Genomic DNA, 21,663 nt, shown 5'->3' on the forward strand with positions numbered 1-21,663 from the left:
AGTGCTTTTGGTATATAACACCTCTTACAGCTGAATCAGCTGAGGAGGTGCTTGTTTTATTGTGCCTTTTTTTTTTTTTTTTTTTTTTTTTTTGGTTTTTGGGCCACACCCAGCGGTGCTCAGGGTTTACTCCTGGCTGTCTGCTCAGAAATAGCTCCTGGCAGTCACAGGGGACCATATAAGACACCGGGATTTGAACCAACCACCTTAGGTCCTGGATCGGCTGCTTGCAAGGCAAACACCGCTGTGCTATCTCTCCGGGCCCTTATTGTGCTTTTTTTACTTAACATATCTTTATATGCAGGAGTGTAGTCATGGGTGGAAAGTTGGGAAAGAAAAAGGAGGATGAGTGCAGAGGAACGCTATAAGAGTATAATCAAAGTTCCAGGGTGAAAGACAGTAAGGTTTAAGTATTTTGCTTCATTTATCAGATTTCAAGGGCAATCATTGATTATACCCTTGAATTTGACTCTAATGGTTTCTTGACTATCAAGTATCTTTTCAAAGACACTTATGTTTTTGTTTCAGATGGGAGATAAGACAGTGAGACCCTCCACCACTGAGTCTCTGGTTAGGAGTGTGCAGGTGAGAGTTGTATTTCAAATCCATCTGTCATGTAAAGCTATGTGTGGCCGAATTCTGTCATTCAACTTGGTCCTTATAGGAATGAAAATTAAAATGCTGATAAATGAATGCATTAAATAATTGGAAACTATTCAATGTGGTTGTTCAGACTTACTCCCCCAAAATGGTTTTGATGAGACTCATATGTCTTCTGATTTTCTTGTCTTCCAACCAACTTATTAATTGGTATTAGCACAATATTTAAAGTTGTGTGTCTATTTGGTGGTTTTCTTTTGGGGGGGTTCTCTATGTTTATTAATTCTGCTAGATAAGTGGAGAATAGAAACTTGTGTGAGGGTTGTGAAGAGGAGAAAGAAAAAGGAAAGAAATTTTAGGAATATTGGAGGGGGGTGAGGGCAGGCATGTAAAGAGAAGAATAAAGATCAGAGAGGGAAAGGCTTTTGATGGGCTCTGGTCAGTTGAGTTCCCAGGTCCCCTCTATATTTTAATGTCTTGGAAAAGCTGAAGATGTGTGTGTGGGAAGTTGTAACACTCACCAAATCCTTGACAGCCACTATTCTTCACAGAGGCGGTGAACAATTGCCCGCCTGCCAGTGTCTGACTGAAATAATAGCTGTACCTACAGAATCATTTAGAAGACAGATGGCAAAGGCCCTCCCCATTCATCTGCCAGCGGCCATTTCATAATTCTCACTATTCTGTCAGGTCCAGGATGGGAAGGCAAAATGCAGCTTGTGAATTATCCAGGCTCATTAAATAACTATTTAAAAGGCAATCCTCTGTCTCTCTCTTGTCCTATTTCTCCACTGTAACCCATAGCATCAACCCTAATCCAAAGTGCTTTTTTAAAATTTCTTTGATACCTTCAGAAAAGTCAGATATTCAGAACCAGAAATCCTTGATTTTTGTGAAGTGGGATCTAGTCTTTCTATCTTTATTTCTTTCCTTATCTCCTTCTTTATTTTCTTATTTTTCCCTTCTTTCCTACATTCTTTCTTTCTTTCCTTCATTTCTTTCTCCCAAGGAGATATTGCAGTTCCATAAAAAGGTCCATCTCTTCTTCTGCCAACTATTTGTGATTTCCATGATCCTGAAATTCACTATTCTTAACTTCCTATGCTGAGTTGTCATTCATTATTTAAGTCCCAGCTTCGTCTATACTTGTCTTTATTTTATAGCATGCATTAAGCTAAAAATATTTCCTCCAAGGACCTTGTGTATGGATTCAGAGAATTTCCAAGAGGTCTGTGTCTTTCTCCTACATCGAACATGCTTGATTGTCAGTTAAAACAATTTTTGAGCCACACAGATGTTAAGAGGAGAGAGGGTGCAGAGAAAAGAATGGCCATTAGGGAGGATGACTTATAGAGCATTGAGAGTCTTGTGCAGTGACATAAATCCAGTGTCCATTTCAATAGTTTTCAGTAACCTCTAGAAATTCTTTATAATTTGCACACAAGAATCTTGGGTTTTCAGTTTGCACTGGCCCCCTCCAGTTGATAGTTAAGCCCGCCACACTTGTTGGAATGGGAAAGTATTCACAAACTCAACAGAGGTATCTCTTAAGCCACCATTGAGAGACTGAAAATCCATATATAAGGGAGTATAGTAAGTGTAAGAGAAGGGTAAGATCTGAAATAAAAGACAAAGGAAACAATGTCAACTATGGGTGGTTATTTGAGCACTTCACCACCAGGCCCTGTTCTTGATGTACTAACAAAATCATATGTTACCCTAAAGGTGGGAGATAGGGCTCAGATCTTTACAAATTTATGACAGCAGTGATTGCTCTCCAGAAACAATTGGTGGCATCGATTTCCTCACTGTATTATTAATTTCAATATGTATCAGTTCAATTGAAACTTCAGCAGAAGATGCATTAGGAGGATCTATACAGAATAAGGCTAAAATAGTGGTATCCTTTTACAGGAAGACTTTGGATGCCCAATTGAGGAGTAGGGGGGAAATCTGGAATGTTTTAGAAAAGAGTTAACTATAGGAGTTCTGGCTGCCACATGGAAAGAAATGTTTCTTCTGGGCACATTGCTCATAAGGTTGTTTAAGAAATAACTGCCCACCACCACCATTTAGGCACAATTCCCTCCTACTACTCTATTTTCTCATATTCCCTCTCCCACCCCACACAGATCAAACTTGAGCTCTTCCCTCAACTCTTTGTCCTGCTGCTGCTGTATCTACACCATTGATCATGCTTTAGTCCTTAGTTCTAAGTGAAGCCCAGATTTACACTCTGAACTCTCCCAAATAGCTGAAGTGAGCAGACCTACCCACAACATGTTTGTGGTAAGCAGATTGATTAAAATGGCCTCAGGATTCTCTGCCTTGTCTAATCTCCTACACACTGCAAGAGTCTATGAATACATTGAGAAACATTCCCATTATTATGCTATTAGGAGGCCAAAGTGATTCTGAGCGAAGTTCAGGTTTCACATCACAAAGAGGGGAGTATATGAGCTCTTAGAAAACCAAGTTTTCTCCAGTTAGAGGGAGAGTACAAATCAGAGAGATTGAATTTAAGAACTCAATGCACCAATGCTTCTTTGGAAATGGAAGGGCTATTAGAAAAGTATATGAATGGCCTTTTAGAGCAAGGAGTAACCCCCTCTCCCCTCCAGTTAATAGTCAACCAGGAGATGGAAAACTCGGGCCCTCCATTGAGGTAGTATTCCTATGAAAAACCTTAAAAGTTTAGAAGATTCTTCTATCCATATCTTCAAGGAAGAATCTAACATGACCAACATCTTGATTTCAGCCTTCGGTCATCCTTAGAGCATTACTTCAGGCAACTCATTCAGCTTTCTAACTGACAGAGCTGTGTGATTATAAATCAATGATGTTCTCAGTTGCTAAATTTGGGGGAATTTGCTATATGACAGTATAATGTATCTCACTATTTCAACCTCTTGCATGTTATCTCATCATCAGTGATCAAAATCCTGCATTTTTACCCTTAGGTAGAGTCCTAATCAAAATGAGAGACTCAAGAAATTAATCTAAAGGGAAAAATGAATCAAAAATAAGAGATACAAGTTTAAATTAGATTTAGGAAGAGAAATGGACTCATAGTCAGAGAGCAATACATGTAGAACCTGGGGTAAGGGGCAACAACTACTCTAAAAGAAAAGACTGGGACTCTTCAGTCTAGTACCAGAATTCCACTACATATCCCAGTTCTTCCCTGGAAAGCATTCTTGTGTGCTCCAGTGATTAAGAATTCCTTTCTCTCCACATCCCCGCCAGCACTGATTGTTCTTATTCTTTGTGATGCGTGCCAGTCTCTGTGGTGTGAGATGGTGCCTCATTGTAGTTTTGATTTGCATCTTCCTGATGATTAGTGATGTGGAGCATTTTTTCATGTGTCTTTTGGCTATTTGTATTTCTTCTTTGAGGAAATGGCTGTTCATTTTTTCTCCCCATTTTTTGATGGGGTTATATGTTTGTTAAGCTGAGAAGCTTCTGCACCTTAGAGGAAATAGTGCCTAAGATATAAAAGCCACCCACAGAATGAGAGAAACTATTCACCCAATACCCATTAGGCAAGGGGATAATATCAAAAATATATTAAGTGCCGACAGAACTTAATAAGAAAACAACATATAACCCCATCAATAAATGGGGAGAAGAAATCTTTTTTATGTTTTTAATTTTTATTATTTTATTTTAAACATCATGGCTTACCTAGTTGCTCTTAGTACAGTTTTTTTTTCTGGCATTTTATGTTCCAACACCAATCCCAAAACCATTGTCATTGTCCCCAGTTTCTACTCCCTCCCAAAACCTGTCCCTTGCAGGCATAAAATAAGTTACTGTATTTTAATTGTTTACAACTGACAATGAAATTATTTTAAAAAACTTCAGCAAAAGAAAATTTGTGAAAATTGTTATATCTTATATTGTGGTCATTATAAATCATTGTTTGAGATTTGGTAAACTGCTTATTGCTGGCTGATCATTCTGTATTACTGGTTTTGTTTGTTGGCCTTAGGAGGTTTTTATGCTATTTTAACATAGACATTGATGCATTCCTACAAGGGTGTCAGTATGGAAAAATATAGAGGTGTTACACAGCAGCTATGTGGCCATAAATTTTAGGAATTTTCAGTTCTATGGCTGGCATAGTGCCAATTGTGAGATGTGTCTGTGGCTGCCAGGGCTTCCTAAAGTATGGAAAAGTTGTGCCTGTCCAACTGCCTACATTCATTTCAAAAAGACACTAGAATTTACAGCCCAAATATTGACATACCTGGAGTTTGGGTTAGTTTAGTGACTGTAGAGATCAGTAATAAGGCAGTAAAGTTGGGTAATTAGCATAGCAACCATTATAAGTGGTAGGTGCAGCTGCATAGGCTTTGATAGGGCAAGGACTCAGGCCACACCTTCCTTTTAGTGTCCTCTCTTCTGTAAACGAAGTAAGGTGTGTCATCTGAAGCTGAAGGCCCAAGGATAAACCAGAAATTGATTACATCCAGGTGTTTCTTTGGGGTAGGGGGAAAAGTTTGTTTGCTTTTAAGTCATATCTGGCTTATTTCTGGCTCTGTGTTCAGGGGTTGAAATGTAGAGCCAGAGATTGATCTCAAGTAGGATATGTTTTAGGCAACATACTGTCTTAACTAAATGCACTTTCTCTCTAGCCTCAATAACATCTGCATTTTATGGGTTGAATTATGATCTCTAGCAAAACATATATTGAGGATCAAAGAGGTAGCTTGGTAGACTGCAATACATGCATTGTAAGATGATCCTCTGCACCACATAGTTTTCCAAGCACAAACTTTGGAGTAGTCCCTGAGCACTGCCAGGTGTGACCTCCATTTTTTTTAATTAAAAAATTTAAACCCCACATATTGAGCTCTAATGCTCTAGCCCTGTGCCTCAGAGTATGATATCATTGAAGGTAGAGTCTTTTTAGAAATAATAATGTCAAAATGAGGTAATTGAAGTGAACCTAATACAACATCACTTTGTCCTTATAAGGAGACATTTGGGCATGAATATACACACAGAATAAGACAACATGAATAGACAAGGAGGAGGCCATCTTATATCCCTTCTTGAGGCTAGAAGGCTCCTTGGCCAATAAGAAACCAGCTCTACAAAATCCTCATCTTAGACTTGAAGCCTCCAGGAGTGAGACAGTACATTTCTGTTATTGAATATCCAAGTTGTGAGGCTTGTTATATTGGCCAAAAAAAAAAAAAACTGAAAAAGCACCAAGATTGTCTGCTAGCCTCACTATTTCAAGACAACTTTTTTCAGAGGGGTTGAAAATTAAAAGCAATGGAGACAACAGTGGGTATGAAACACTCCTCCCTCACTTGCTTCATTAAAAATCTTATGCCTGGCCCATGAAAAAATGCTCTACATCACTAAGCATCAGGGAGGTGCAAATCAAAACAACAATGATGTAACATCTCATGCCACAGAGACTGGCACATATCACAAAGAACAAGAACAACCACTGCTGACATGGATGTGGGGGGAAAGGAATTTTAATTCACTGCTGGGGGGATGCCATCTAGTCCAGTCTTTTTGAAAAACAATATGTATATTCCTTAAAAAAAAACTAGACATTGATCTCACATATGATCCAGCAATACTACTCCTAGGGATATACCGTAGGACCACAAGAACACAATACAAAAATGCCCTCTGTACTCCTATGTTCATAGCAGCACTATTTACAGTAGCCAGAATCTGGAAACAACCCAGGTGCTCAATAACAGATGAGTGGCTTAAGAAAATGTGGTACATCTATACAATTAAATACTATGCAGCTATTAGAAGAAATTATGTCATGGAATTTGCTTATGCATGGATGGATTTGGAGACTATTATGTTGAGTGAAATAAGTCAGAGGGAGAGAGATAAGCACAGAATAGTCTCAGTCATCTGTGGGATTTAAGAAAAATAAAAGACCATGTAATATTAACACCCAGACACAATAAAGATGAGAGCTGGAAGGACCAGCCCATGATAAAGAGCTTAACAAAAAAAATAGTAAGTGCAGTTAGAGAAATAACTATACTAACAGCTACCGTGACAACGATAGAGAAATGCAATGCCTGTTTTGAAGACAGGAAGGGGATGAAGGAGGTAGGAAATGGGGGAACAATGGTGGTAGGAAAGTTGCATTGGTGAAGGGGGGTATGCATTTTATGGCTGAAACCCAATTATGAATATGTTTGTAACCATTATGCTTAAATAAAGAAATCATTTAAATAAATAGAAAAACAAACAAATAATAAAAATCTTCTGCCTAGGACCCAAGCAATTGCACAGTAGGTAGAGAGCTTGCCCTGAACAAGTCAAATCTGGGTTTGGTCCCACTATCCCATATAGTTCACTGAATCTGCCAGGAAGCAGAGCAAGTAGTAACTTCTGATCATCACTGGATGTGACACCAAAAATAAACAAAACAATGTAGACTGGAGCAATAGAACAGTGGATAGGGCATCCCATATGATTCCCTGAGCCTTTCAGGAGCGATTTCTGAGCACAGAGCCAGGAGTACCCCCTCAGTGCCACTAGGTGTGGTCCAAAAACAAAAACAAAAACAAAAAATCAACAACAAACTCCTTCCTGATTTTATACCCTTTTTTTCTCATATATTTAATTATTTTTTTTAATTTAAATGCCCTAAAGACTAAAATCCCAACTTGCCTCTCTGGTTTACATGTGACTTTTTCCTCTTTTATCTGCAGTGGTTCAAATCATCATTGTGATGAAGAGTTATGTCCTTCCAAGCAAAGCATCATCTTACTGGAGCTAGCAAGACAGCTTACTGATAGATAGTTCACTGGGATATACCATTGATACTCAAAAAATCTTACAAATACTTGGGGTTGGGAAGAATGTTATACCCAACAGTTACAGTTACTCTCAGGCTCAATTCCAGGTAGTACTAGAGGAGCCATACAGTGCTGAGGCTAAAAGGTGGGCCTTCAACTAGCAAAGCATGATAACTCCCACCCAGTGAGCTATCTCTTATCTCTTATCCCATTAATGAATACTTTAAGGTTAAAAAAGCTGAAAATGAGATTCTTCTATTATATGATATCCTTTAAAATAGCATTCTGTTACAACAGTATTATTCTATGTACAAACTACTCTATGTAGCTGGGAGTAAACACAGCATAGATCTTACTGTCACTTAACTGGGATTTTTTGTTTTGTTTTGTTTTTGGGGCCACACCCATTTGATGCTCAGGGGTTACTCCTGGCTAAGCGCTCAGAAATCGCCCCTGGCTTGGGGGGACCATATGGGACGCCAGGGGATCAAACTGTGGTCCTTCCTTGGCTAGTGTTTGCAAGGCAGACACCTTACCTCTAGCGCCACCTAGTCGGCCCCTATTTAACTGGGATTTTTTTTAAGAGACTTCTGTATCTATTAAACAATTGTCTCTCAAACAAGGCCATGCTACTCAAGTATGTCCATAATAACCACTGTAAATAATATGCAAAGCAACCTGAAGAGGTTCAGAAGATGTATAAGAAATTCCTTCTATATAATATTATCTACTCTGACACTTGAAGTTCTCCTTTGCTGGATTTTGTCTCCTACTCTTAGTAAAGTTCCTCCCCTTACTTCCTTGTAGCACAGACACTGAAATGTCTTTCTCCAATCCACCAAACTCAGTGTAGAGTCTCCTTTCTGTGCTGGAATTTATAAGGTCTCTGCTTATGTTCATTCTTTAAAGCTCCAATCGGTTTTCTCTGCCCAGTGAACATGCCTTCCTATGTAGCTGGAAATAACAGATCAGGTCTGGTGGGACATCAGTATTTCTAGTACCAGAAATGAGTTAAAGATTAAAGAAATGCTGTAACAGAAATGTGATCACACAGATCCTCACTCTCAAATAGGAGGAAATGGATTCTAGCACCCAGTTGTATTCTGGCACCCTAAGACACCAAACTATTTAGAGTGCTTCTGGAATCTTCAATTCTGAAACAATCGCAGAAATTATCAGAAAGAAAGATAATGTTAGATATAAATACTATAAAGTATTGGTTTTTATTTTGTTTTTAGTTTGATTTGGGGCCACATGTATTAGTATTCAGGGACTAATCCTGGATCCATGTATGCTCAGGGAACCATATGCAGTGCTGAAGATGAAACTTCCCCCCATCAATGTCCCCTTAGCCATGCAAACTAAGTTCTTAAACAAAATCTCCTTTACAGTTTTTCTTTATATTCCATGTATGAGAGAGATTTTTAAAAATTTCATAATAGAGGTGATGATTCCTTAATATATTTCTTAAAGTTCTCCTTAGCATAAAAGTTTCATTAATAGTGTCCTTGTCAATACTCATATAGTATGACAGGGAGAGCACTATAGACTTTGTCCCCATGGTGAACATGTGGAAGGTACAGAATTTAAGACACAATACAATGTCTAGTTAGGTCATTGAGGCAGTACTTAGAATGGAGGCATGGGAAAGCTATTTTTGTAACTGTTAATTCATTCTTTATCTCTTAACTCTTGAAAGGTTGAAGAGAACCAAGAGAAAAATGGAAATTTAAGACTTTTAGTTTATGAGCCTCTTTATTGGCTCAAAAATAGGAAGCTTAGGCCTTACCACTAGCCTAGCAAGAAGGCAAAGGTAGACTCTGTAGAACATTGCAGAGGAGCCCTCTAGAAAGTTTACTGTTCTCACATCTGCATATCAGAAGACTGTTGAAGCAAGAACACACCTAAAACATCATGTGGCAACTGTGTTGAAGCCCTTATATGGAAATAATTTTTTATTCCATCTGTAAATATTTAAGCTAAAGGTATTTTTTATGTATCAGATATAAGCAGAAAGAGACAGAGAGTGATACAGGCAGGGATGGAGGGAAAGAGTGAATGAGGAGTGAGTGAGCATAGAACCATCTCAGAGAGAGTAAATCTATAAAATCTCCTGGAAAAGCAGTGATGAAATAGAAAACAACAAAGGGGGAAGATGTGGGGGATGGATATAAAGGACTGAGGTTAGTTGAAGTTCAATATGGCTTCATTGGAGACAGGACCATGAAAGGGGAAAAAATGTGAGAGTGGAGCTTTCTCTTTGGGAGTGGAGGAAGAGATTGTACTCAGGTAAACTCCTGGCAGGACTTAGATGATCAGATGAAATAGTGGAGATCAAACCTAGGTCAGTCGCATGCAAGACAAGCACCCTACCCAATTTACTATTATTTCATTCCCTGCCAGGCCTCTCTATGCATAGAAGACACACCACTTGAGGATAGAGTGATAATGTGGTCATCTGCAACTGAAGAGGAGGGCTCTACTCAGAAACCAACTCTGCCAGCTTTGGTCTTAGACTGCAATTTCTGCAGCCCTGAGAGACTCCATGTGGCTTAAACCACCTTTTATTAAGGCAGCTCAGACAGAGGAAATCAGGAGTCTGAGACAGTCAGCTGGAAAGATCCTCCCTTAAGGAAGCAGAGATTCACAAGAGAATGGACTCCAGTGTGCAGGAGTGGGTGGGGATAAAGTGTTTTTCTGTTTTAGTTTATGAATTTTTCAAAGTTCTCTATATGTTGTTATTGATATTGTTAAGATGATCATTTAGGTCCTCAATGGGCAGGTGCTTCCCTGAACCACACCTTCCTATATTTGTTGAAGTCTTCCTCTAATTTTTTTTCTATAGTCTCATTTTTGCTTGTTTTGTTCCTGAAGATCTAACTGAGAACAGCCTTCCAGAATGAAAAGGTCTTGGATTTTTTCAGGAACCACAGATAGTTTCTATGTTAAGTATGAACATTGTCTTGTACTACTGTCAGCTCCATGCTTACTATGCCCAACTCACTTATTTAGAAACAAGTCAAGCAAAAGAAAACAAAGGCTATACAAAAGGTCATCTTCAAGTAATTAAGGGGTCACAGTTACTGTGCAAGAAACACTCAATTTACTATTGTAGGATTTGATGTATTTGGTTTCCATCCTCAAATAATTCACAATGTAAAACCAAAGATGGCACTCCCACAAAAGAAAGGGTATAAAATGCATGCAAAATGTAAGTGTAATTTTATCAGATACTGCCCCAGCCAGGAGACAATCCAGTGTCATTATTTATTATAGTTAATTTTCTCAATAGCTGACTCTAGTCCATGCCCAGGCACTCAGCCCATTATGCTGTTATCTTCTTTGACATTCATTTCTTGTCTTGTCTTGGAAATGTAATGCATCACTGAGGCTGTTCTGAGTTTATGTTGTACTCACTTTTAATGTGTACTAAATGATTGGGAATGGGAAGCAGATGGACACTTGGCCCAGAGATTAAACTCCATTGCTTTAATTAGATGGTGTTGATTAAGGCTTTCATGGGGTCTTTCTCCTCATTGCCAAATAAAAGAGCTCTCCAGTGGGGCTCCTCAAAGCATTTGAGAACTAATGGTTTATTCAGTTACTCCTTTGCATTTATTCACAGATACTGAACAAATAGGAGCCAGATTGTCTTTGTCTCTTTGGTTTTCTCTAACAATTTCACCATTTGACTTTCCTTTTGGCAAGAGTTGAAAGAGAAGAAAGGGAATTCTTAATAGCCCCTGGCTGAACTTAGCTTTCTATTTTGAGATGGCAGACCTTAACAGAGGAGGTAGTCTTTAAAACAGAGCCGAAGAGACTTCAAAAAAACCCTGGGTATGGACCTCATCCTATGACTTCCAACCCAGAAAGACAGAGTGTTTGTAGATGAGAGAGATCTGAGTTTGAATCTTGGTTCTGTTGCTTATAAACTGTAGTGTACTGACTGCTATGTGTGTAGTAACATATTTAACACAAATAAAGTTCTAATTTTTCATAAGTGGAAATTTTTGTGAATAAATACTCAACAATGGCCAAACATAAGCCACTAGTGTGAAATCACTTGATGCAGATGCAGGAAGTAATATGTATTCTTGGCTTTTATTGCCAAGTAAGTTGATATAATGTAAACCAACTCTAAACACTTAGTTTCATCATCTGTTTGAAATGCATCTGATTCAGGCACAGCAACAACTAAAATTAAAGAAATAACTACCAAAACATAAATGGCCAAAAAAAGAACCTGACTCATAGTAAGACTCAATGATAATAATGAGTTGCCATACCATATTACTATATGAAGCTGGGCTTTAAGAAATGGCTTTACTTTGTCAAACATTCCAAGAAGCAAAAGCCTTAAAATTTTAGTAATTAAATTTTATTATACAGGTATCTGGGGAATGGACTGAAAATAATCAAATGCATAAAGGGCAGTTTTATAAATCATAATGCCAATTTACTACTTTGATTTGTGTACATACAGAATCATAATTTTCCAAACCTACATTGGGTTGCATGATCTGATAAAGAATTTTGTCTTTACACATGAAAAAATGCTCCACATCACTAATCATCAGGGAGATGCAAATCAAAACAACGATGAGATACCACCTCACACCACAGAGAATGGCACACATCACAAAGAATGAGAACAAACAGTGTTGGCGGGGATGTGGAGAGAAAGGAACTCTTATCCACTGCTGGTGGGAATGCCGTCTAGTTCAACCTTTATGGAAAGCGATACGGAGATTCCTTCAAAAACTGGAAATCGAGCTCCCATATGATCCAGCTATACCACTCCTAGGAATATACCCTAGGAACACAAAAATACAGTACAAAAACCCCTTCCTTACACCTATATTCATTGCAGCACTATTTACCATAGCAAGACTCTGGAAACAACCAAGATGCCCTTCAACAGATGAATGGCTAAAGAAACTGTGGTACATATACACAATGGAATATTATGCAGCTGTCAGGAGAGATGAAGTCATGAAATTTTCCTATACATGGATGTATACGGAATCTATTATGCTGAGTGAAATAAGTCAGAGAGAGAGAGAAAAACGCAGAATGGTCTCACTCATCTATGGGTTTTAAGAGAAATGAAAGACATTCTTGCAATAATAATTTCCAGACACAAAAGTGAAAAGAGCTGGATGTTCCAGCTCACCATAGGAAGCTCACCACAAAGAGTGATGAGTTTAGTTAGAGAAATAACTACATTTTGAATTTTCCTTATAATGAGAATGTATGAGGGAAATGGAGAGCCTGTTTAGAGTACAGGCGGGGGTTGGGTGGGTAGGAGGGAGACTTGGACATTGGTGATGGGAATGTTGCACTGGTGATGGGTGGTGTTCTTTACATGACTGAAACCCAAAAACAATCATGTATGTAATCAAGGTGTTTAAATAAAAAAATAAAAATTAAAAAAAAAAAAAAGAAGCTCATATACAAATTTGGAGAGGGAAGCTCAACCAAGCTAATAAAAGTTTTTGAGATAAAAAAAAAAAAAAAAAGAATTTTGTCTTTAGGATTATTTATAAGCAAGGGGCTACAGAAGCATAGATGCTAATTATACTTAAATATACTTAATTAATTATGCAATTAAAAATTTAAAGCTAGCTTCTTCATAAAATCCCTTGCCTATGCTAGTAGTGATAGGTCCCTGACCTGAAACCTAGATTGATGTTCTGTTCTGGTCTCCTTGCTGGAAGGTAGTTCTCAAGGCAACCCTGCGGAAGACAGGCAGGACGAATACTGTTAAGAGGAAAGCTCACTTAACTGCCCCGAAGGAGTCCTTCCTGGAATTTCCCAACACAACTGCAATGAGCTCATTGAGTAAAGGAGGAGCAAAGAAGATTACTGTTACTGTCTTACTAAATTAATGCACTGAAAGGTAAGGGTACATAAAAATATGAGGAGAAAAAAGATTATAATTTAGATCATTGAAGTAAACATCAATATTCTTTCATCTACCCTGGTATGATCAGGTAAACAATAACAAAATGAAAATAACATCACAGGCAAAGATAAACAGAGTTTCTGCAATGTAGCTGATAAACTCATATACAGGATGTTAGAACACCTACCAAGAAAACACAGTCCAGAAGGAATGTCTTTTGATTTGAAGATCTCTGAACTAAAAATTGAGCAATAATTATTTCATAAAATAGGGGTACATTGCTAAAAAGGGTATATATGTAGGATTGGGGAAAGATACTGAGTTGTGATGTAATCCAAGCAAAGATCCCAGTCAATCCCAGAAGAACTCGAGAACTAAGGTCTTCCTTTCAGAATTTAGCTAAGTTGTAGTGAGGGAATAAGTCAATTTACCAAGAGTGAGAGGATAAGTCTTTGGATATAGACTGCTTCCTTAAAGGTGGTATGACTTAGGATACTTTTTATAAAAGGACATTGCTTCTCATTATTGGTTCCAGGTGCTGAAGACCTAAGTGCCTCATTTCTTAAAATGATTCTGAGAACAGCATCCATCACAAGGTGGGGGGGGGGGCTTTTTCACACAATAAAAACCTTGAAGTGGAAAATAATTATGTGATGTTTGTTATGTCATACAAATGGGTCATAGTTAACTTTTTTTTGTCTTAAGATCACAACTGGCTATTCTTACTGACTCTGAACTCAGGGAGTACTCCTGATGGGAATTGGACATCATATAGGACACCTGGGATCATACCTAAGTCAACCACATGCAAGCTAAGCGCCTGATTCACTGTACTATCTCTCTGACCCAAGGCAAATAGCATCTTTAAGGTAGAAAGGGAAGTAAGATTGGATAAAGGAAGAAATTGAACCATAATGCAGTTAGAGTAAAAAAAAAATCCAACCAATACCATAGAATGATCCTTCAGAGATGTTCTGAATTAAAATAAGTCAGTTTGAAATCTGATGGATAGTTTAAAAGTTAAGGCATTTGCTTTTTAACTCAGAGCACAGTTTAAATACCCAGAACTACATATTTATTCAAAGTACTGACAGTGTTCTCCTGAGCCCATAGCCAGTAATGAATGGCCCTTAAGCACAGGTTGTGACCCAAAACTCACACAATAAAGTAAATGAGATGGGACTTATAAAACTGTATCAACCAGGAAGCTTGGGTGAGTTCTCTCTCATGGATATGAACTTACCCAAGGAAGAAAGCATAATATTTGGTAGGGCAGTTTATTTCTGTCTTGCATGCCATGTACCCAGTTCAATCCTTTGCACAGCATATGTTGCCCTGAGCATCACCAGGAGTGAGACCTAAGCACAGAGCCAGAGTATACCCTGAATACCATTAGATGTATCCTTAAACCACTGCCCTCTCAAAAAAACTGTTTATTTTATGAAGAACATGTTTTTATTTTATTTACATTTTAGGTAGCAACATAACTAATTTGAGAAAGTCAAGAGAAAACAATTAAACAAGTTTAGAAAGAAAAATATGGGGCTTTGTATTTGATGAATTTGGTGGTCATGGTGACCTTAAAACAGTTTAATTAAAAATGGTGAGAGGAAATGAGTCACATTTCATGAAATATGGAGCATGTGGTAGTGAGGGTTTAGATAAGGCTAGCAAAAAACTTATCTCTGGCACGGCAGAGGTGGATGGAAAGAGAGCACTTGAGTGGACTCTCATTTAAACACTTAACTGTAATTATTTTCTATATTTATTTTGACACCTAACTTTTTAATAACATGAAAAAGAAAAATTAAATAGATGTTCCCTTATGAAATCAATGGGAAACAGTTCATTATTACTTCTGAATCAGAAAGTAACTCTTTTCATAATGGAAACAGTTAGATATTCTGCTAACCAACCACTTAGACTCATTGAACATCTGTAGGTGCTTTATCTTCTTGGTTAATGGGGATATTTCAAAGCATGCAACTTAAAGGATTTTATGACTGGGCAAATTTTATTGAAAGCTGGTTTCCTATTAGATACTTTTATTCTCTCTGCATTCCCTTCTCCCTGAGCTACCCATCTCCTACCTCCACTCTTGGAAAACAGTCCTATTAGTTTGGAAATAACTGTGTGTTTATTTATCTTGTATATTTATATTATTTTTAAATCTGTAAAATACACTTATTAGATTTGTCTTACATCACATTATGAATTAATTAGTGTCTTAGAAATGGATTAGTAATATATCTTAAAGGGGAAGAGATAGTGTAGACATAGCTACTGGTAGTGAGTTTATGGTACATGTCACATAGAACAGCTGGGCTCTCAGAACTTCCAGAGCAGAGATGTCTTGTCAATCACATTTCTTTCTGCAGTATTCAGTACAACAATTCAGTGTTGACCTGTAATACATTTTACTTAGTGATGGTATATTTCTCCTGCCAACACCCTTGGTGAGGCTAATGACACTATAGGAGGCTAAATCAACACTCTTCCACAGCTTTTTTTCCCCTCTTGACAACCTATATCTCTATCTGTCTTTCTGAATTTTGGTGCCTGAATCTCACATATTAAGGACCTAGAACTCATTGGTCTTTAGCAAACAACAGATTCATAACCTTCCATGTGTACCATAGATGCTTTTCACTCCTAAAGACCCCACTTGCCGAGATATACGTTTTCCCACTTAAAAATTAATTTATCGGGCCAGAGAGATAGCATGGAGATAAGGCATTTGCCTTGCATGCAGGTCGGTGGTTCGAATCCTGGCATCCCATATGGTCCCCCATGCCTGCCAGGAGTGATTTCTGAGTGTAGAGCCAGGAGTAACTCCTGAGCACTGCCGGGTGTGACCCCTCCCAAAAAAATTAATTTATCATTATATTATGAAGATAGAGAATTTTAGGGTTACAATTTTAAATCAATGTATTTTAAATCATAGTATTTGTCTCATGTAATACTAAGAAGTTACTAGTATTCCACCACCAAAGAAAGGCCTCGTACATTTTTTTTTCACACCCACCCATCCACTAACCTCTTTCCCACTGGTAGCCCACATAATTTGTAATATAGGAGGAAATTTTGTTGTTGCCAGTTTGTTTGCTTTCGAGGTACACCATTTAATAATTTTCTTTTACTTCTTATTTAATTTAATATAATCATTTCCATATCCATGCATTTTAACCAGTTCAATCTTTTTTTTGGGGGGTGGGCACACCTGGTGATTCTCAGGGATTTCTCCTGGCTCTGCTCTCTGAAATCACTCCTGACTCGGGGACCTTAGGGGACGCTGGGAATCAAACTCAGGTCCATCCTGGGTCAACCAGGTGCAAGGCAAATGCCCTACCACTGTGCTATCACTGCAGCCCCTGATTTTAGTGATCTTTGACAGCTCTCATTGTTATTGGACCACTCCCAGCGATGTTCAGGAGTTGGATCTGCACTTAAGAATTACTCCTGGCAGAAGCCAGAGCGATAGCACAGTGGTAGGACGTTTACCTTGCACGTGGCTGACCCAGGATGGACCGGGTTCGATTCCCTGGGTCCCATATAGCCTCCAAGCCAGGAGTGATTTCTGAGAGCCATAGCCAGGAGTAACCCCTGAGCATCACTGGGTGTGTCCCAAAAACCAAAAACCAAAAAAAAATTACTTCTGGTTGTGCTCAAGGGGTGCAGGGACCAAACCAGGATCGGTCACTTGCAGGAAAGGTACCTTACCTACTGTAAATCTCTCCAGCCTTATCACTACTGATAGGCATATAGGTTGATTTCATGTATTGGCTAGTGTAAGTAATTGTGCTATGAAGCTATGGGCGCAAATATCTCCTAAAACTGGCATTTCTATAACCATCAGAATAATGCCAGAAGTGGTCACCCAGGATCATAAAATATTTCTATTTTTTAAAGGAATCTTTATAGAATTTACCATTTTCTACAGAGGTAGCTCCATTTACATTACAATAGAGTGTTAACCAAGTTCCTTCATCTCTACATCATCATCATTTGTTGTTTCTAAGATTCAACAAGCATAGGCCTTTCCCATTTTTGTGAAGTGCTCTCTCACGTGGTTTTAATTTACATTTGTAGAGAAATATCCTTTCTGGCAGAAATGTCTAACGTTCTCTGCAATCAACTTTAATGAGACCCTCCATCTCTTCTCATTCACTCAATCACCCTTTTTTGGGGGGCGGAGGGGTTTTGGGTCACACCCGGCAGCTCTCAAGGGTTACTCTTGGCTCTACGCTCAGAAATTGTTCCTGGCAGGCACGGGGGACCATATGGGATACTGGGAATTCGAACCACCTTCCTTCTGCATGAAAGGCAAACGCCCTACCTTCATGCTATCTCTCTGGCCCCTCAATCATCCATTTTTAAATCAGTAAGTTAATAAATATTTACTGAGTACACATGACTTTTTAGGCACTAAAAATCATAGCCCTGGAAGTTCAACAGTAAAAGTGATAAATTGTCCTTAGCTTCATGAAGCTCATACTCGCTAATCATGTAAATTAATATAAGATTACCCCTACTCACAAGTATCCTTTGATTAAGAGGGAAAAAATGTGGTATTCTAGGAAATATCTAGACCTGTTATTTGACCTGATATTTCAGTTTGGAGTTTTCTGATTTCTATCTTCATATTCTCTTGATTCTTACTAGTATTCTATACTTTCTTTGAGTTCTGTGAACATCCTCCATATTTCTTCTCTAAACTCCATATCTGAAAGTCTAACTAGATGGTTGGCCATTGTTGGATCATCAGAGTTGCCATCTTCATTCTCTATGCCTGATGTTGGTCTGCATAATTTCCCCATTGTTATGCCTGTATGGTGGGTTTTCTACGTGTTGCGGTGGTATTCATTGGCTAGGTGGAGTGCCCGGCTTCGCTTCGCAATCACGCTCCTCTGCTTCCACACCTTTTGGCTGGAAGACTCACTTCAGAAGAAGCGAGCCCTGAGGGGATGAATGCCAGGGATGATCAAAGTTCCCAGGCTGGAGCAAGCAGGGAGAAGCCTCAAAATGTCTGCCTTGCTTAAGAGGCCCAGCAGAGTCAGCTTTATCCACAGTTTCTGGGCAGGGAAGACTCTCTAGGAAATATCTAAATGGAAGGGCTTAACTTTAAAAGTTCCATGGTAATACCTACCATTGAATACTTGAATACAAATAGAAGCTACGATGATAAAATTCATTATATCTTTGACTCACCTTTTTAGAAGAATGAAAGGTGATTTCAAGATGTTGTCAAGATGCCCAACTGTGTTGGAGTCTTAAGGAAACTAAGCAGCATCTACTTACCCACCAATGAAGCATCCAAAAATATAAAATCATAAAAGAAATTAATAAGGAGCTAGAGTGATAATACAGTTCATAGAATAGTTGCCTTGCACATGGCTAACCCAATTTCAAACCCTATATGGTCCCCAAAGCCCTTCTAGGGGTGGTTCTAGAAGAGAGAGCCAAGAGAAAGTCCTGAGAACTGTCATGTCCCTGCAAAAAAAAAAAAAAAAAAACTTGTATGCATATACACGCAAAGAAATGAAAACAGGTTAAACTTAAAAGTAAGTTTTAAGTAAGAAAAATATGAAAAAACACTCAGAACCTCTTTTTAAAAAAATTTTATTTAGCTTCATGAAGACCTGGTTAATTTAAACTTACAGAAAATAAATATAATTGTGGTTTTTATTTCATGAGAGTTTAATACTTTCAACTATTGCACTAGGACAGTCTTCTGGAGGACCAGGGCAGCATCTCTGGCCTCTCTTCTCAACTGTCTCACCAGTCTCAATTCTGCTCAGATCAAAAAGTTCACTCCATAGGAATCCTCAGTCCCTATTCAGAATTACATCTACTCTAACTAGCAAAGAGGTTCAGCGCAGCAACTATCTGCCAGTCCCCTTTAACAAAGGATGCTATTTTGTCAAGTTTCTACAGATCATCTGTAGGGTGGACCTGACTCTCTGATCTATTTGAACACAGAATCAGCACACCAAATACATATTGAATGAATAGATTTAGTTTCTTCTTTTATTCTCTTTCTCTGAAAGAGAAGTTTATTCCTCTCAAAGATGAAGCATCTGAATAAATGAAAAGAAAGAACCTGTCAGAGTTTTCATTTAAATGTCTCCAGCCAGGAGAAGGAGGAAAAGTTGGTTTCCCACTGCTGATCGTTTATTCAAAGTATTCCATCTAAAAAGGCATAATGATTTGTGGACATGGCTGATCCTCAGTACACCCAGAGAAAAAAGCAGATGGCTTGCTTGATCCAGGAATTCCCACAAGCCCATCTCCATCATGCCACACATCATTAATTTCAAGCTTCAAACCCACAAGTGAACACTAAGACTTCAAAACCAAGAGATAGCAGGTCTTTTGCTTTCAAAGATGTTGGTGATGATTAGGTTTTACACCATCAATAAACTCATAGGCAGAAAATCCAAGAGCAAACCATTCCTTTCATGATTTCAAAGAACCCTGCTGATATAATTTGTGTAGGATAATGACAGGAGTGGGGATATGTCCCATCCCCACACTCCAGGAGGATAAGACACAAGGAAGCCCCCATGCAGAAATTATCTTTTGAATTTTACAAAATAATATACCAAGTTTTCTCCATTCACCTTTTCTTTTCAAACTGAACTCAATAGGCACATTGTGCAGGAAGCAATCATTAGAGAGAAAAATCATAAGAAAGCCTGAAGTTCACATGTATGCAGTCAGAAAGCATGGTCTCTGATCAATGATGAAATATAGTGCATTCTAGGGACATCTTTTTTGTTTTGTTTTGTTTTTTTGGGACACACCCATTTGATGCTCAGGGATTACTCCTGGCTAAGCACTCAGAAATCGCCCCTGGCTTGGGGGGACCATTTGGGACGTGGGGGGATCGAACCGCGGTCCTTCCTTGGCTAGCGCTGGTAAGGCAGAGACACCTTACCTCTAGCGCCACCTCACCGGCCCCTATATCTTGATGTTAATGTTTTCATTGTGATCATTAAGAAAGGCATTTTAAGAGATAAACTTTTTATCTTTGTTTTTTCTTTGGTTCATTGGGATTTACTATCATCTTTATTACTATTTTTTTAATTCCCTCATCCCTTCACTGATGTTGATGTTTGTTGATATTGTGATAATCAGGAGTTGTACGTACAACAGGCTGTGGGTCTTGTATATTTTTGTTGTGGTGTTCACCAGGTATTGAGTAACTACACTCAAGAACAATATTCACTGGATTTGCATTCATTTAGTTGTGCTTACACATGCTAGCCAGGACTCACATTCAGCTGAGGCACATAGTGGTGGTCTTCAAAAGGGGTTCCTAAGGTGCTTACAAACATGCTCACCAAAGGTTACATTTCCTGGCTGATGTACTTACACATCTTTTAATTATAGTGCTCACTTGGAGGTTGTGCTTTTGTGGTGCTTACACCTGACTTTGGTGTGATCATAAATTGCTTGCAGCTCCAAGGATCATAGAGGAGCTACCTGCTTAAACAGTAGAGCTATACGGGTCACTCTGTGCACTTGGGACATTAGAGATTTCAGCCTGTGACCATATGTTGCAAGGCAAGTGCTTATTCCTCCATGTTCTAGATCTGGTGGATTTTTTTTTCATATTTTAGTTTTGTTTAAGCAAAAGAAAGTAAAATAGAAGTAAAAGTGTTGATTCCATTCTCTCCTATTTTCTTGTATTGTTCTGAAAAGAAAGGCTACACTAACTTACCTTCCCACCAACTGTGTAATAAGGTTTATTTTTCTCCAGATCCTTAACAACACTTGTTTCTAATATTATTTGGCTTCTCACTGTGTGATGTGTTCTCTTTTGAGGTTTTAATTTTTCCTTAGTAAATAATGATGAGCATTTCTTTTCATGCTTCTGTGGATCACATATGTATCTTTCTTGGAGAAGTAGCACATCATATATTGCCCTCCTTTACTGGATTTATTCTTCTTTTGTCGTTATTCTTGTGTTCTGTGAATTCTTTGTATATTTTGCATACTAATTATTTTCAGATAAATTATACATAAACATTTCCTAACTACTGGCTACCATTTTTTAATTTTGCTGTATAAAAGCTTTTTAATTTGACCTATTCCCATTTGGTTCATCCTTTTTGTGTCTGTATGTGTCACTTGCTATTGTAATTGAATTTCCAAATCAACTCTAAGGTTGTGCTCCAAGAATATTTCTTCCTCATATTTGTTTTCCTTAGGTTATCAGTTTCAGTTAGTGAGTAGTGTGTAGAATAGTGTTTACCAAAAGAAATTTTAATGATCATCTTGGCAACTTTTTTCATAAATTTGGAATAACAATGCCACCAAGTAATTCAAAAAATACTTAGAAATACAGCATAAAGCATATCA

This window comes from Suncus etruscus, chromosome 2 (assembly GCF_024139225.1).
Source record: "Suncus etruscus isolate mSunEtr1 chromosome 2, mSunEtr1.pri.cur, whole genome shotgun sequence".
In the NCBI taxonomy this organism is placed as follows: domain Eukaryota; kingdom Metazoa; phylum Chordata; class Mammalia; order Eulipotyphla; family Soricidae; genus Suncus; species Suncus etruscus.